This window comes from Microtus ochrogaster, unplaced genomic scaffold, assembly GCF_000317375.1.
Source record: "Microtus ochrogaster isolate Prairie Vole_2 unplaced genomic scaffold, MicOch1.0 UNK3, whole genome shotgun sequence".
Lineage (NCBI taxonomy): Eukaryota > Metazoa > Chordata > Mammalia > Rodentia > Cricetidae > Microtus > Microtus ochrogaster.
Genome location: NW_004949101.1, coordinates 3,896,732 through 3,913,690, shown reverse-complemented (window position 1 = coordinate 3,913,690; position 16,959 = coordinate 3,896,732). Strand labels below are relative to the sequence as shown.

Sequence of the window (16,959 nt, the reverse complement as noted above, 5' to 3'; positions counted from 1 at the left end):
TGGGAGTCGATTGTAGTCATCCTACTGTAGGTGTGGGAGTCGATTGTAGTCATCCTACTGTAGGTGTGGGAGTCGATTGTAGTCATCCTACTGTATTCCTATCCAACTGTACCCCTGTGCCCATTTTCCAACTGCTAATTTAGGAGAAGGAGACAGGAAAGGGGCTCTAGAGAAAAGCACCTGGTAGAATCATCATTCACACAAGAGATTTATTAATGCTACAGGCAAGGCCTGAAGTAAGGAGCTTCAGTTCCATAGAGTGCCATATCTACTCATCAATGTTTCTGAGGAAGGGGGTGGTCTAAGGAAGCAGGCTTAGTTAATATGTAACCCCTGTTCCCTGACCATAGTCAGGCTGTCTCTGCATGCCCTGGCAGCATGACATTTATCTCTTATGAGAACTGTGTGGCCTGTCAGCTCTTTGCTGCAGGTGTGAGCAGCGGGGTAGGTCTGTGAGGCTCTTCACACTAGCATCTGGGGGACTGGTGCTAACACTGTCCCTTTGCGTCCTCTCCCCAACAGTCTTCCCAGGATCTGGTCTCATTAGGCCTCTTCTCTGAAGGCGTAAGTCGCAAACAATGCCACACCAGTTTGGAATTATGATTAATAGGGTGATATTTATTTAAAGGGGAAAAAACTTACAGATAACCGTCTCAGACAACAGCCCTCTGCACAATCAGGAAGGAGTCTAGTCTCCGGAAAAGGAGCAGGAGCAGGAAGCGAAAAGGGGCAAGAAGGGAAGTAGCCGCTTTTTTAAAGGGAGAGAGACCATGCCCCAATGGGCTGGTATCTCAGCGGCAGCGGAAGGACCTCCCGCAACAGTTCTCTACCTCTCTGCTATCAACTTTGTCTTCTCTATGTAAGTGAGAACATACAACATTTGTCCTTTTATGTGATCCAGTTCTTTTACATGTCTGTTGCTGCTATCCATGTTGTTGCAAATGAAACCATATCATTCTTTTTTGAATGGATGTCAAATATTCTATTGTGTATGTAAAATACATTTTTAAAATCCATTTGTCTATTGATAGTCACCTAAGTTGTTTTCATTTCCTGGCTATTGTGAATAGTGTGTTAATAAACATGAATGTAGCTGTACCTTTGGGCTACTAATCACAATACTTGCAGATATATTCCTGGTAGTGGGATTGCTAGGTCATATGATGATTTTATTTCTAGTTTTCCGAGAAACTTTTGTACTATTTCCATAATGGATGTTCTAATTTACATTCCCATCAAAAGCACATCAGGTTTCCTGTTCCTCCACGTCCTCACCAGAATTAGTTATTTTTTTCTTTTACAACAGTCATCTAACTGGGATAGAACGACATCTCATTGTGGTTCTTATTTACATTTCTCTGATGGTTGGTTATGATGAGTTTTTCATATGCTTATTAGATATTTAGATGTGTTAGTTTTTGGGAAATATCTATTCAGGTAGCTTGCCCATTTGAAAATCACAGTGTTATTTTCTTACGTGGTTTGTTTGAATTTCTTATATATTCTAAAAATCATTTCTTGTCTTATAGTTTACAAATATTTCCCCCCTTTTCTAGGTTGTCTCTTCACTCTGTTAAAGGCTTTGCTCTACATAAAGCTTATAGTTTGATGTGATCTTATTTATCATTTTCTGTTTTTGATGCATATGCTTTTGCAATCATATCCAAATGTTTACCCCACGATGTTCTAAAGTTTTTTCTCATAATTCTATAGTTTTAGGAATTACATTTATGTCTTTGATTCATATTGAGTTGATTTATGTATATTGTATATAGTAAGAGTTGGGAGTATAGTTCTTCTGTGTATGCACAGTCTACTTTGCCCAGTACCATTTATCAAAGGATTTCCTTTCTTCAATCTATGTCTTCACTGTCAAAGAAATGTGTTTATAAATGCATGTTTTTAATTCCTGGTTCTCTAGTTTGTTCCTTTGGTTTTTATTGTGCATGTGCATATGTACAGTGTTGTCTGGGGTACTATCACTTTGTAGATTTTGAGGTCAGGTATTATAACACCATCAGCTTTGTTCTTTTTACTTAGAATTGCTTTGGTTATTTCATTCCATACAGTTTTTGGAAGTTTGTTTTTTGTATATTTGTGAAGGATGTTTTTCAAGTTCCATAGTCTTTAAAAAATTGTGGTGGCACACGCCTTTAATCCCAGCACTTGGGAGGCAGAGGTAAGTAAATCTCTGTGAGTTCAAGGCCAGCCTGGTCTACAGAGAGAGTTCAGGAAGGCTAGGACTGTTACACAAAGAAACCTTGTCTCGAAAAATAATTCAAACACTTTAGAAGCTCCAAGTCTCTTTAAAATACTTAATCTCTTAATTGTGGGCTATCATCAAATAATAATAATAATGATGATGATGATGATGATGATGATGATAACCATTTTAAATACTTGAAATACATTTTTACTTGAAAATGGAATAAAACAGGACATACAAACAGTTATATTTAAACAAAACAAAATTCCAACAGTGTAACAAGCCCAGTGTCTGACATCTGGAACTCACTCATGATCTTCTGGGCTCTAAAGGACTTTGGGTACTCACCTTTATGAGGTCTGCCATCCACAACATATACAATTTTCTCATGTGTTCAGACAGTCTCCATTTCACATCTGCTGTTGTCATCCATCCCATGGTAGGCAGCTCATGGTCCTAGCACCTCAAATATGCTGGAGTCTGCACAGTAACTGAGGCTGCACCTTCACTAATGGCCGCTGCTCAGGGACTCTACCCCCTGCTACCTGGTGCCTCAGTTTCTCTATATGACCTCTCCAATTCTGGGACCTCCACAGCAATTTGGGGTGCATTTTCACTAGTATGGCACTTTATTAGTTGTGTGTTGGATTTCTCCATGACAGTCTCCCATTGCTATTATTGTGCTTATTAGAAAATAAGTTGGCAAAGTAGCTAGTGTTGTGATTCTTGGACCTTGGGTGTCAAGATTCCTTAGACCCTAACAGCAGCTATTGATACAGCTCGTAGGTGTAGAATGTCTGAAAGTCTTTGTTCTCAAGGCCTGGTTGATCTTTGGAATTCATCATTTTCTCTTCTCTGGATCTTCACAGCTTTCTACCGTTCTCCAGCTTCAGCTCGTTGGACTCTTTTACTTTCTCTTTATTTCTAGTTCCTCCTGTTATTGCCATAGCTGCGTTCTGTAACCTTTGAGCTGCCTGTCTTTGCTGTAGCTGCTGTCATGGCTGCTACTCCTGGGCCATAGCTACCCTTTTGTTTTGATGTTTCCACCATTTTTGTTGCTACAGTATAGATGTCACAGCTTTTGCTGTCTCTACCGCAGCTGTCTCCACTATAGCTCTGCTGCTGCTTTTTCTCATTGTTGTTATTCTTGTAGTCCCTCTCATTCTGCTGTCACTACCAGTGTCACTATAATTTTCATGTTACTAGCTGAGTCTACTCAACTAATGATTATTAAAAGTAGGCTAGAAAAGACCACTCAAGGGAATGGGCGTTAGATGATGCCTAGAGACAGAAAGAGAAAACTGCCAAGGAATACAGACAACTGAGTACTTGTTACTTGGTCCAACTTGAGGAGTCTGATTTATTGGTTCAGTTGACATCAGAAAATGAAAAGTAATATGGCACACAGGAAAATATGCAAAAAGGAAATGTTTCCCTGAGGAGATATTACTCTGCTTACAATAGATTGGACTATTAATGTTCAAGAAGATGTTCTTATGCTGACAACATGGAATCCCCAAGAAAAACACAGAGAAGGAGAAAGATACCCGATCAGAAGAGGTCCTGGAAATCCCCATCTCCTAGAAGAAGCCCAGGAGCAGCAGTGACCCAGGTCCACTTGGGACGAACCTACTACAAAAGGAGGAAAGATGAACTGGATCCTCTCGCCACTCTTCCTGGAGGAGTGGCTCTTCTTCCCTCATAGCTCAGGATGATGCAGGAACAGGGTATTGATAATATCAGCTTAGCATGCCAGGGGATGAACAGAGAGGCCCTACGGGAGGCCACCAAAAAATTCAACATCTTCAAGATGTTTTATTATCTAAGAGCTTCATGAAAACACAATTTGAGGGTAAGGACTGTTGTCCAGATCCGTTTTGTAAGCACAGCACGCTTCTTGACTTGTCACTCAAGCTTATGCAACTTTGGTAGCAGTTACCAACTCAGAAGGCCTGCAAACTGGAGAATAAATCCTCTGAGACTAATTTTTTAATTTTTAGAAAGGATATTAAAGAAATGATAAATGAATTTTTCTGAATACCTCAAATTTTGTTGCACATCTTCTTAAGCAAGATATAACATGAAATTCTATGCATAGAGGTGCTCACTTTGCTCCTGGGAAGACCTACAGGTGATAGTGTTGAAGTAGCCATTGGCTTGCTCAAAGAATGCAGCTTCATATGAACACAAACGTCACCAAGAGGAATCAGTGCTAGTTCTGAATTCCTTCAAAACATCCCACACGAGTCTGATTGACAGAGGAGGTCAGCATATGACTGAAGTTTTCTATACAGAAAGATGGAGTGGAGGAGCACCTGTTTCTCTAGGACTTGACTCAGTTTATCTCACATGCTCACTTTGGAGGGTGACTATAATCCAGAAGATATTCTTTTTTTTTTCCATGGTGGGGAAGGAATCTTTATTAAAGCCCTTAATGACATGAGAGGAATTTCATTAAAATGGTGTGACCTAGAAAGTATTGCTGCCTTTAAATAAGTACAAGTGGCAAAAATTTAAATATACTTAAAGGGCCATTTTCACAAATACAAAGTTTACATCTAAGGATCCCAGCGATAGACCCCTCTGAAGTTCTTGCACATGCCTGCTACAAAGCAGACCTGCTTCTTAGGATGAGAGCAGCTCTCCAGGCACAGTCTGTGTTCTACAAGTTATTAAACTGTTTCTCAGACACCCAAGCTGCTTGGTCAGTTGGATGTACAGCTGGTGTACCTGTGTTCAGGTCAATACCACTCTTCTGCACCAGTGTCATTTTCCTGATTCTCTGAATAATCCTCTTTCCTCCCGGCTTCTTTGCCTCTCTGCAATGCTTTGTGTTGCCCTGGTGAAACCAGCCTAAACACTCAGCACTTCACCCCGCCTCGCATTTCCCTCTGTACCCAAACCACAAATACACTTCTAGTCAAAAGGAAACCATTACACCACTGTAGGCAGTATCTAGTTAAAGGGTATTTATAGGCAGGACTGATCCCACAAAGTTATGTGACTGTGGCTCTGACAAAAAGAAACCTATTAAAAGGTCATCTGTTGGGATACGGCTGACACTAGCATGCATCCAGCAGCTCCTTCAGGAGGTTGCAGGCAGATTCTCCACATTAAGCCAACACTTGAAGCATCAGCACTGACTGCTATGCCCACTGTGCAATATTTGACACGATACTTGGTCTTTCCTTCTGGCCATAGGGAGCAAACTGCAAACATGCACAATCTGGGTACTTTCAGACACTGGCCCAAGTCCAGCATGGAAGTTGGATATACAAGGCACAGACTAGCTCAATGTGGTATCTAACGTGGGGCTCGGGGTCCTGGGGAGAACAGTGCAGCTCAATCACAGATCCTGTAGTTCAGGAAGTGTTCGGCTTTTCTGTTCCTAGCGAGGAGGCTATCTACTAAGGAAAATTATCAATGGAGGAGACCATGATGCAAACAAAGACCAAGAGCTGGCAGTAGTAAGAAGAAAGAAGATGATGAAGGACAAAAGTGACTTCTCATGACAAAATTGCATTCATCTAGTCTCATTTTGTCATATGACTTGTTAGTCAAGTTTAGAGTTTGAAGAAGGCCCTCACAAATTGCTGACAAAGGGGGTTTCTTAAAAGTCCAAACAAGAACTCTGCAACATGCTGCCTAGTGGCTGTGCCAACAGGAGGCTCAGGAGAGTCTTTTTAGGCTCCTTATCTGCGTGATTTTGCATGCTGATCGAGAAGTGCATTAAATCATTTGAGGGAATATTCAAAGAACAAGATGATACCGCGTGTCACTTTGAAACAAGTAAATTGAGAAGTGTTGCTAAGAAGTTTGCTCACCTTTTACGTGTTGCTTTGTTTCTATGGAGTGTTCTGGAATGTATGAAAGTGAAGAAGCCACTATGTCACCTTGTAGAATTGTTGTCAAAAGTATTTTTCCAGGAACTGTGTAAACTTAATGCGTGATTAAAAGATAAGATCCCATAGCCATTCTTTGAAGGATTATTACCTCAAGACAACCCAAGGGTATTTATTGTCAGGAAGCTGCCTGACAATCAGCTTCCATGGTCTTTAGAGCAGTGGTTCTCAATCTTCCTGATTCTCAGGAAGAGTACAGTTACTCTTGTTGTGGTGACCCCAACCATCAAATTATTTTATTGCTACTTCAAAACTGAAACTTTGCTGCTGTTGTGAATTGTAATGTAAATATCTGATATGTGACCCCAAAGGGGTTATGACCCAAAGACTGAGAGCTTCAGCTTAATAGAGGTTTAATGGAGGAATTATGTGAGCATCTGGAAATACACCAACGTCATCATAGCATGGAAACTAGATGCTGAGCAGGAGAAACCATCCCTGCCCTCTAGTGCTCAGTGTTGTCCTCCGGGGAGTCTGACTCCTCTGACTTCAGTTCTGACAGTGTGGGGTGGGGTGTCAGTCACACTTGTGGACACAGACTTTCCTGTGGTCTAGGCTGGGCTTGAGTTTGTATGGACAGGTGTCCTGTGTTCACTGGACCTGTCTTTACTGTCAACTTCCTACTTTGTGTACCAGGGGCTTCTGCTGTTCACACTTAGCTTTGTGGCCCATGATTCTCTCACTCTGCCATTTCTCAAATGGTATCCCCTAAGCTGTTCTAGGATCAGGAGTCTCCCAAGCACATCGGGATTCACGGGAAGCACCCACAGCACTCAGATCTGTACAGGAAAAGGACCTAGCTTAGTTCCTTCAGGACCTCCCGATATTAATCACCGTGCTGGAAAGATGCAGCAGTGGCCATCAGGTACACTGTTGTAACTTCAGCGTTCTCAATGAGAGAACCTCACCCCCACTGGCCTTAGGCTCATGGCTGTCAAAGTCCAGCTCTCAGTTGATGAGTCCTGATTCCATCTGTAGGTGGTAGAGTTGTGAGCCAAGTCTCAGAAGCCTCTGCTGTCCAGCTTCTCAGTTCTGCTCTCCTGCTGTCCTGCTGTCTCGCTGTCCTCCTGTCCTGCTGTCCACATATGTCCCCCAGAACTGTCTTTGATCTGGGGCTGTCTGGTTAAATTGAGATTCCCTGACTTGTGCATTGCTTGTTGTTCCCAGGCCCCCCGAATGGGTCAGTTTTAAACAACAGGTCATCCCACAAGATGGTGGCCAGTCCTTTTTGTTTCCTGAGTCGTGACAAAATGAACTCCTGTTCATTCCTGACCTATGAGTGCGAGGAATCTCTATCACAAACCACTGCTGTATCTGGGGAGAGCTTGTTTCGAGGGTAGGGCTGCCTGTCTCTTTACCTGGGACCCCTAGACTAGTTCTAAGATGAGGGCTCTACTTCTCCCCACCCCACTGTACAGCTGTGTATCAGGAGCGGTGTTCAGCTTTGGCTCTTTGGGAGGGGCACTGCCCAACTTCCTTAGCCATTCTCTCACTGCCTCTGTGAATTTCCAGACCGCTTCACTTTTCTCTCTTTGCAATAGGCTGTTCTTTCTTAAATGAAGATTTCACTTCAAGTGGGTCACAAGGAGAGGTAGCTTCTAATCTGCCATCCTACCCAGAAGTCAGGTATTGGGTCCTCGTCCTTGGCTTTTTTTGAAACAGGGTCTTACTATGTAGATCAGGCTGGCCTTGAACTCTCACCCAGTATGACTCTCTGACTGTGTCAGAAGGGCCGAGATTGTACTAGTGCACCGTAGCTCCTTGCCAAATTTCCTCTCTTTGTTTGTTTGAAAGGCCTGAGACCCCTTGGCAGTTCATTGGAGGGGCTCACTGGAACCTCTGACAGTATTAACTGGTAATGTCAGGTTTCCCAGAAACTCTGAGTTTTTGCAAAGAACAGTTCTACTTTCTAGGTAAATGATGCCAGTGAGATTCCCAACTGAGACATGAAATTCATAAATAAATATAAGCTTGGGTTTTGTTTGGAACAATGAGTTGGAGAACACCTATTGTGTCCTATACTTATACAAATGGCCTGAGCTGGAAACTGGTCAGCTAAAAGTCAATGAATAGGAACATCTTGTGGTTCTTCCCCCCCCCCCTTTTTCTAAGAGGGCATCATTCTTTAATCTAAGATAGCCTGAAACTTACTATGTAGCCCAAGCTGTTTTCAAACTCAGGGCAATCCTCCATCCTCAGCCTCCCAAGTACTAGGAGTGCAGATCTGAGCCACCACATCTGGCTGAGAATTTCAGCTTTTGAACTGGCTGTTGAAGGATTCCTACTTCCATTCCTGCACTGGCCTCACCAAGGATGTTTCTCACTCCTTGGTATTTGAAAGCAGTAGAAAGAGAGCCACTGGCATAGCTGGAGGAAGCTGGTAGTCGGAAAGGCTGCCAGTTGTGGTGGCTGTTATAGCCTTCCAATGCATAGCATCACCATCTCCAGCCACTCTCCGTGATGCCCAGCAACCAATTCCTAAGCTTTTCTACATCTGGGTCAAGGAAAACGAAGTGGGATATTCTAACAAACAGGTTAGACACAGAGCAGCATCAACTGGCCAGTCCCATGGTGGTGGCAGAGATTTACAGCTGGGACAGTATTTGCTGCTTGCAAGAGGCTCTGGGCTTTGTTGAGAGCATGTCACCCAGAGTATTGATGTTGACATATGATTGGGCCCATTGGGACCTCCATTCTGAAGGCACACTTAGCTCCTAGTCCTTTAAGACAGATGCTTTGTGGAGTCCTTCTGCCTGAAAGCATGTCCAAAAGCTTGGAGAACTCTTGATTCCTCCAAGATTCCTTCTGGTTCCATGTTTCTTTTAGTAGAGATTCAGAATTCATAAATAAGTTTTCTCCTTTAGAACTTATTTTGAAATAAAATTTTATTACAAAAATTTACACTTAGCACATTTCAGAAATGCCAAATTGCTCAAAGAAGAAAAGAAAAAAATAACCTGCCAGCTTGTCATTCCAATACAGCTGTCCCTGGCCTGACTCCTTTGCAGCATGTTCCCAAGCAGATCATTCCGTGTCTTCTTCATCTCGTTTCCAGAGCTCAGGACTACTCAGTACATGGTGTCAGCTGCTTTATTTCCCTTGAGAGGTGTCATGAATGCTTAAGTCATTTATTCTTCTAAAGTAAACTTTATGTTTTCCACCTGTATGTCATACATTTGAATCATAAAAATATCTTCAAGATTTTAAAATATTATAGAGTACTTAAAGTTAATCTAGAAAGGAAAGGAAAATTTATTTAACCAGAATCTTAAAACTTAAGATTTCCAAAAAGCAGAAGTGTAGTTTCAGTGTGTGTCAGGAGGATGGGCTTCTCTGAGGTCAGCAAGGGAGAGTTTCAGACTTTCACTTGTTGTTACGGCTGAGGAAGAGACCTTCAGAGACTCCGGTCCCTGTGTTTGGGGCATCACCTTCAGGACTGTGCAAAAAGAAGTGGGTCACTTTCTTTTGTTGACTAAAACCCGGGAACAGTGAGGTCCTGAGAATGGCATGGTGTGTTTCCACCTGCTGGACTTTCCGCTGTTTGTTCATGGGTGCAGGGCTGTAAAGGGGGTGCCTAAGAGTGTGAGTGAGGCCTGAGAGGAGAAGTCAGTTCTTGTCATGTTTCCAGACAGAACCAAAGAGCATAGAGTAGCTGTGCTTCTAGCTAGTTTTTCTTTTCACTTTCTTTTTATTTATTCCGTGTGTCTTTTACAGCATGTATCTTGATTCCATTCATTATTCTATCCCTTCACATCTGACCTCTGCCCCTGTACCCCTCCCAAAATAAAACAAATTTAATAGAAAAAAGGGAAAAATTTATCAATCTCATCATAGAAGCTGCAGTGTGACACAGTAAGTCACTCAGTCAACCCCTTTGTCCATGTATCTTTACTTGCAAGTGTTCATGGCAGAGAGTACATTGGTCTGGTTTCAGGCCTCTGGTTTCTACTACACTATTGATGCTGGGCCCTCACTGGGACTCTTCTCAGATATCCCATTGTTGCCCTGTGCTGTGGATATCCTGCAACTCTAGGTCTGTGGGTCAGGTTCCTTCGTGTGCTCCAGCAGATCATAGATGGGGTGGATAACCCTGGGTCTGGGCCTGGGCAGCTGCAGGGTTGGTCCACCCACCAACTCTCCCCTCTTCTCACCACCTGGGTGAGCTCTCAAGTCTTTCCCTCGCTGATTCACCTCTTGCAGCCAGGAACCAGCAGGATGGGGACCAGTCTCCTGCTTTCATGCCCTGAGGGTTGGCTCTCCCATGCCTATGCTCTCAGGGCCAGTTATTTTGAGGTATGGAGCCATTCTTCCAAGTGCTACATCTGGAGGGGGACAGCCCTCCTGCTCTTTTGACCCAATGACCAGCTCCTCCCTTGTCTCAAGTTGTTGATGGGTGGGAGGTGGGGGGAAGGGCATCTTTCTTTCCCCATGCTACCATATGTCAGATGAGTAATGGGGACAGTTCTCTCTTGCTTGCAGCATTAGGGCTGGGTCACCCTTACCTCTGACCACTGGGCAGCTCTGCTGTGCTGTCTAGGTGAGGAACAGGACCCGCTTTCCTGAGGGCTGCAGCTGGTAAGGGGGAGGGTCAGCTTTCTCATCTGTTGCAGACAGTAAGGGATGAGGAGTGGGGGGGGCACCTTTATCCACACCACTGCATGAGAGACAAGTAGTGGTGACAGCTCTCCCTCGCTTACAGCTCTGAACTGGCTCACCTACAACTCCACCAGCAGGGTTGGCTCAATTGTGTCTCCCAGTGTGGCAGCTGGTAGGAGACAGGGACAGCTCTTTGACCTCAAGGCCAGTTCTCCCACCTGCCTCAGGCATTAATAGGTGCTGGGGGGTGTGAGGGGCATCTTTCCCTAGTCCTTGCCTCCGTATGGCAGATGAGAGGTGGAGCTAGGTCTCCTCCACTCACTACTTTGGGGTGGCTCATGCACACTTTAGCCAACAGGGTTGGCTCTATTGTTGCTCAGGTGAGGTGCAGGGCCTGCTCTCCTGAGTGTTGCTGCTGGTAAGGATCAAGGGCAGCCCTCCCTCCCGCATTTATGACCACAGGCCCAGCTCTCACATTTGTCTCAGGTAGTCATGGGGGCATCTTTCCCCACCCATGCTGCCACAGGACAGATGAGAAATGGGGACAGCTCTCCCATTTTCACAACTTTGGGGCTGCCTCACCCAGACCTCCTCTAACAGTGTTGCCTCTCTTGCGCTGCCCTGGAGAAGTGCATGGCCTCTCTCCTGAGAGTTGCAGTTGGAGGGGGCAAGGACAGCTCTCCTGCTCTTATGACCACAGGGGCAGCTCTTCCACCTGCCTCAGGTGTTGATGGCTTTTCTTATGTGCACTCAGGGGCCTCCATGGCGAGCTGTTAACTCCTTGAGGCATCTGTCATGGTCAGTATTGAAGATACCAGAAAGCACACCCACAGAGTAGGTGTTACCTCATAGGGTTGCTGTTAGGATCTTTTAGACTGAGGGAACAGAAAGTGCTCTGTTGAGCTTTGGAATTTAGTTGAACGTTTGGATGAGAAATCCTCCAACTATGAAGCTTGGCAGTTTGTCAGCTGAGTTTTATTGTGGCCTCAAAATCACAAAGGGAAACGTGAGACACTTGTTTGTGTTTTTTTTTAATTTATTTATTTATTAAGGATTTCTGCCTCCTCCCCGCCACTGCCTCCCATTTCCCTCCCCCTCCCCCAATCAAGTCCCTCTCCCTCATCAGCTTGAAGAGCAATTAGGGTTCCTGTGGGAAGTCCAAGGACCGCCCACCTCCATCCAGGTTTAGTAAGTTGAGCATCCAAACTGCCTAGGCTCCCACAAAGCCATTGTTTGTGTTTTTTTATGGGGTCACAGTGTATAGCTCAGGCCAGCTCGGAACTCACTATGTGGCCTCTAGAACCTCTAGAATGCCCATGGAAATCCCCCTGGCTTGCTCTCTCCTGCCTTGCATGCTGGGGCTATGGACGTGAGCCAGCACAGCTGCTTTAGGATTAACTGAGAATTCCATACCTAATTAAACCTTTTTTCTCATGTAATTCACATTATTGTCTTAAAATTTAAAGCTCACTTAGACATTTTATATCAAAAGACAGCCATCTTTTGAGTGGGATTAAACATCCCAAGAACAAGTGCTCAGTTTATTCCTTCCTTTTATTGCTTTCTTTAGGTCCCCAGCTCCCCAAACCCCATTGTATTAAAAAGCATTTATACCCATTTTTCAAAGAATTTACCCCACATATTATGTAAGCACCAATTTGTGATATATAGATTTTATTTTTTATATTTAATTTAATTAACTTCTTTCAGATAAGAGTCTAAACAGCCCAGGCTGTTCACAAATGCATGCTTTTCCTGCCTCAGCCTCCCAAGTGCTGATATCACACCTGCCTCCCTACTGGTTTAGTTTTTTCTTGTCTGTAGGGTCCGCAATGATACTTCTATTTTTGCCGCTTATATAATGAGGTTAACCCAATTAAATTTTTTGTTTAGTTGATTTACAGTTCAAACACACTGAAATGACATCTCATTGTTGATGTATTTACTTCCAGATTATTATATTACCTATTACTTATATGCTGTTTAGTTTTCTGTCAGTTTGACAGAGGTGAGAACAGTGGTTCTCAACCTATGAGTTACTACCATCAGAGAACACGTATTTCCCATGGTCTTAGGAACCCCCAACTATGACTGCTACTTCATAACTGTTATTTTGCTACCGAGTGAGTTCTCAGTTCCCAAGACTCTCAGAAATATGTTTTCTGATGGTCATATCCCCCAGGTTGAAAACTGTGGGTCTAGAGTCATTTAAGAGGTAGGAACCTCAGTTGAGAAAATGTCTCCATAAGGCCAGGCTGCAGGCAAGCCTGTAGAGCATTTTCTTAGTGATTGGTGTGGGCAAGCCCAGTCTACTGTGGGAGGTGGGTCTGGGTTCTGTAAGAAAGCAGGAGGTTGAGAAAGCTGGTAAGCAGCAGTCCTGCACATTTTCTTACAGCAGTAGTAACCCTGACTAAGAGGTTTTGCCGTCAGATTTTTTAATATAATATTTTCACTAGTTCTTTGAGAATTTCACTCATGCATACAATGTTTTTAACTCTATTCAACCTTAACTCCTCCCCTAACTCCTCCCAGCTGCACAGTCTCTCTCTCTCTCTCTCTCTCTCTCTCTCTCTCTCTCTCTCTCTCAAAATAACCCTGAGTCCAATTTGTGCTACTTTATACTTATGAGTTTGGGGCCATCCACTAAAGTGTGACCAACCTACTAAGGGCCAAACCCTTAAAGAAAAATGGGCTGTCTCCAGAAGCAGTCAGGTGTCAGTAGCTCTTCCATGAGGGGTGGGGCTCAGAGCCTCATCCTCTGTGTTGGAATGATGACTGGCTTGCTCTTCTGCAGAAACCACAGATGCTGTGAGCTCATGCGTGCTGTAGTTCTGTCATGTCTAGAAGACACTGTCTCCTCTGGTCTTCCCCAGCCTGACTCTTACAGTCTCTGTGCCTTCTCTTCCACAGTGGTCCTTGAGCCTTGTGGAGAGTGGATATAACATAGATGCCCACCTGTGGCTGAGTACTCCATGGTCACCCACTCTCTGCACTTTGGCCAGTTGTTTCTGCATCATTCCACGGAGAAACTTCCCTGATAAGATCTGAGACCTGTACTAATCAATGGGTATAGAAATATGATTTCAAAAACAGTTTGATGCTTTGTCCATTTAGCAAAATAATAGTAGTAGGTTCATTTCCGGGGCTTATGAGTTCATGAACCAGGACTTGTTGGACAGATTCATAGTAGCAGGTATGTGTTCCTCCCTGTGGAGTGAGGCTTAAGAAAACAGAGCCTGGTTGGTTATTCCCATAGAAGTTTTGTCTGTGCTGCAAGCATGGACATATTTTGCCACACTGGTGGTTATTGTAGATCACAGGGTTCACGGCGGGGAGTGGGTTAGTGGCCTTTTCCTTTGCATTCCCAACAGTCTGCATGACACCTTCCAGGACTGTGAAAGCTTAGCTATCTGGGAGGAAGCTTGTTAGTCAGTGCCAGCTTGCTTTCTCCATGCCCTGTGACCAAAGTGTGTGGTGTCTTCGGCAACGGTATATTATAATCAAATTCTGGTGGGTGACTAAAAGCAATGGTTTGTATTGTTTTGTGGTTTCTTGTATGCCCCAGACTTGAGGGAAGGTATCCCATACCTAGTACTCAAATGGGAAGGCAGGACAGAGGAGTGGGTTAGGGAGGGGTAAAAATGCTAAGTTTGTTTGAAAATACATATAGAAACCTATTATTTTACACTATTCATACATATATACATATATTACATACACACACTTGTGTGTATATGTGTGTATCATATCAAAGAGTTTAATTGGAATTACCTTATATCAGGGATAATGCTCCTCCCATAAGCCATAGGTAGTCAAATAAAAACCACAATGCTAGGTATATTGGTTTTATTGGTATTTTTATTTATTTTTCTGTCATTTTCTATTTGAAATTTCATTGGTTTCTGTCTTTCTTTGTTATTCTCTTGATTAAATTTGTTTTGAGGATTATTCGGCTTTTATCATTTTTCTTTCTTAAGGTAGAAACTCAGATTATGGAGTTGATAGTTTCCCCCCCTAACATAAATGCTAAATGCTATGAAATTCCTCCTAAGGTGACTATTACAGTTGTTTTGGTATATTGTGTTTTCTTTTTCATATACTTCAAAATACACTCCAGTTTTCCTTGAGTGTTCTCTTTGATGCAAAGGCCATTTAGAAGTATATTCAGAACTGGGCATGGTAGTTTAAACCTGTAATTTTAGAAGATTGAGGTAGGAAAATAACTGTAAGCTCAGAGGCCAGCCTCAGACTACATGGTGAGTTCTAGGTCAGCCTGGGCTATAGGATGTGATCCTGTCTCAAAAAATGAAGACAAAACAAAATAAAACAAAACCCCCAAACTAACCAAAGAACTGTGTTTGGTAATTTGATTTAGTATCTTTTAGAGCTCAAATATTGAGGTTATTGTGGAGATACTTTGGTGAGAAGGTATTTGGGTTTACATATCACAAGTTGCTAGATTTTTCATAGTTAAGCGAGGCACTATGATCCATGTCTTTGTGTGAGTTTGAAGTGATTCCTTCAGCTAATTCTTAATGCTTCTGGTCCTAGAGATAGGTTTTGAAAGCAGGTTTTGCAGTTTGTCTTAGCAATGTCTTCTCTTTGTTCCTTTTAGCAAATTACCATTGGGCAGAACCGGATCCTGAAAAATTCAAGATGCTGAGCCCCTACACTGCTTTAAGAATTCAGGACTCAAGTGTGAAAAGAAAATCAGAAATAAGACACTGGGAATCTGAATACCCCTGCAGAAAAACACCAAAGGACCATCCCATTTCCTGTAATGCTGTGGTCTGATGGGGTAGTGGGTGTTATGGGTTGGGGGATGCTCACGGTTGGTATACACCTAGCCTCCCCTGTGGAGAGAGGTCCATGGTTTCCTCGCTTCGTGTCATGTCTTGGCTTGCTGTTGGTACAGGATGACCCAGCATCATCCGTCCTCAAGTCTACTGTGGTGTAGTCTCTGTGTCCATGATCAGTCTCTAGCACATTCCTGCTGTCCATGTTGTCTCCCTCTCTGAGTCACAAGGCAGGGCTGCTGTTTGGCAACCAACAATAACATATTGTATGAGACTTTGCATCTTGTAAATTTCTCTTTTTTTCTAAAAATAAATACTAATAAAACCATAAACCGCAAAGAACTACTTTATCGTTAGGCAGATTCTGCTGTGTTGGTTTAACCATGTTGTGTGTAGAGATGTGATGTGTCTGAACCCACTGTATGCATCCATGCTTCATTTCAGACAGCCTTGCAAGAGTTCTTCCACAAGTGGTTCATACAGGCCTCTGGTTTCAGAGTGAGAGGCTGTTTGAGCTAATTTGTGACTGATGGCATTCAACTTGGAAAAGTGGTTGCGGAGGAAACGCAGACGGGCTGGGGATCCATCTTCAGGATGGCCAGAACATTCGGATTCCACCTGGGAAGTAGGATCAGGCCTCCCACGTTGGCAGCACAGAAGCCCTTGTCCATCAGCTGCTCTGCTGTGTGTGCATCTGAACTCGTTGACCGAGTCACTCTGTCCAGTGACACATCTATTGCAGTCCTTTTTAAACATTATACAATGTTGAGAAATATTATTGCTTACGGTAAACAGTGTTAGCTCTTAAAATATTTCTCGGCTCATTATAGAGAAGACACCCCTGTTTGGCATTTTGGTAATGCTGACACTGTCTACCCATGACCTTTTTAATGACTTGAGTCCCTCGGATCTGACCAACTTGTCTACTTCTAATGAAAACATTAAGAAGTGGGGGGGGGGACCTCAAATGGCATTTAAAACTCAACTTCAAGGTACTTAGAATATACAGTTAGGAAAGAACTTGCTCCCTAGTGAAATCTGTCTTTGTTCTGAACCAGTACAGACATCCAACAAAATGTATGATATTTTAACATCCACATTTGGGGTTGAAAACATTGTACCCCAGTGCAAATCAGGTCAGTTTTCCCAGCTCATGGGCAGCGAGGACCAAGAAGCTCCCACCCCCCTCCCCCCACTCTATCTGACTTACCAAAGCAGAGTTTGACATGAATAAATTTACTAAAATCTTCCTTTTACATGCGTCACCGAGCAGATTTGTCATGTATTTTCCTGCCACCACAGTTTATCAGCACCAATTAGTGCTTGCTGAACAGCTGCAGCCTGTCCTTGGAGTCAGGGGAGATGAGGGCTGAATAGTAATAACCAATGGCTGGCCGTTTGCACGGTGGTGAAGCGACACATTCGCATGGTCCACAGCTCTGTTACTGGACCCCATTTG

At 43.4% G+C, this 16,959-nt stretch overlaps 1 protein-coding gene across 1 annotated transcript in view; it reads left to right on the top strand.

The window, feature by feature from the left end:
- Window positions 1-15,828, top strand: part of Dtd1 (D-tyrosyl-tRNA deacylase 1) — a 179,725-nt gene extending 163,897 nt beyond the window's left edge. Inside the window, exon 6 of the mRNA XM_005365501.2 lies at window positions 15,320-15,828. The gene's annotated coding sequence lies outside the window, so the exon portion shown is untranslated. The remainder of the gene's footprint in view (window positions 1-15,319) is intronic.
- Window positions 15,829-16,959: the final 1,131 nt, after the last annotated feature.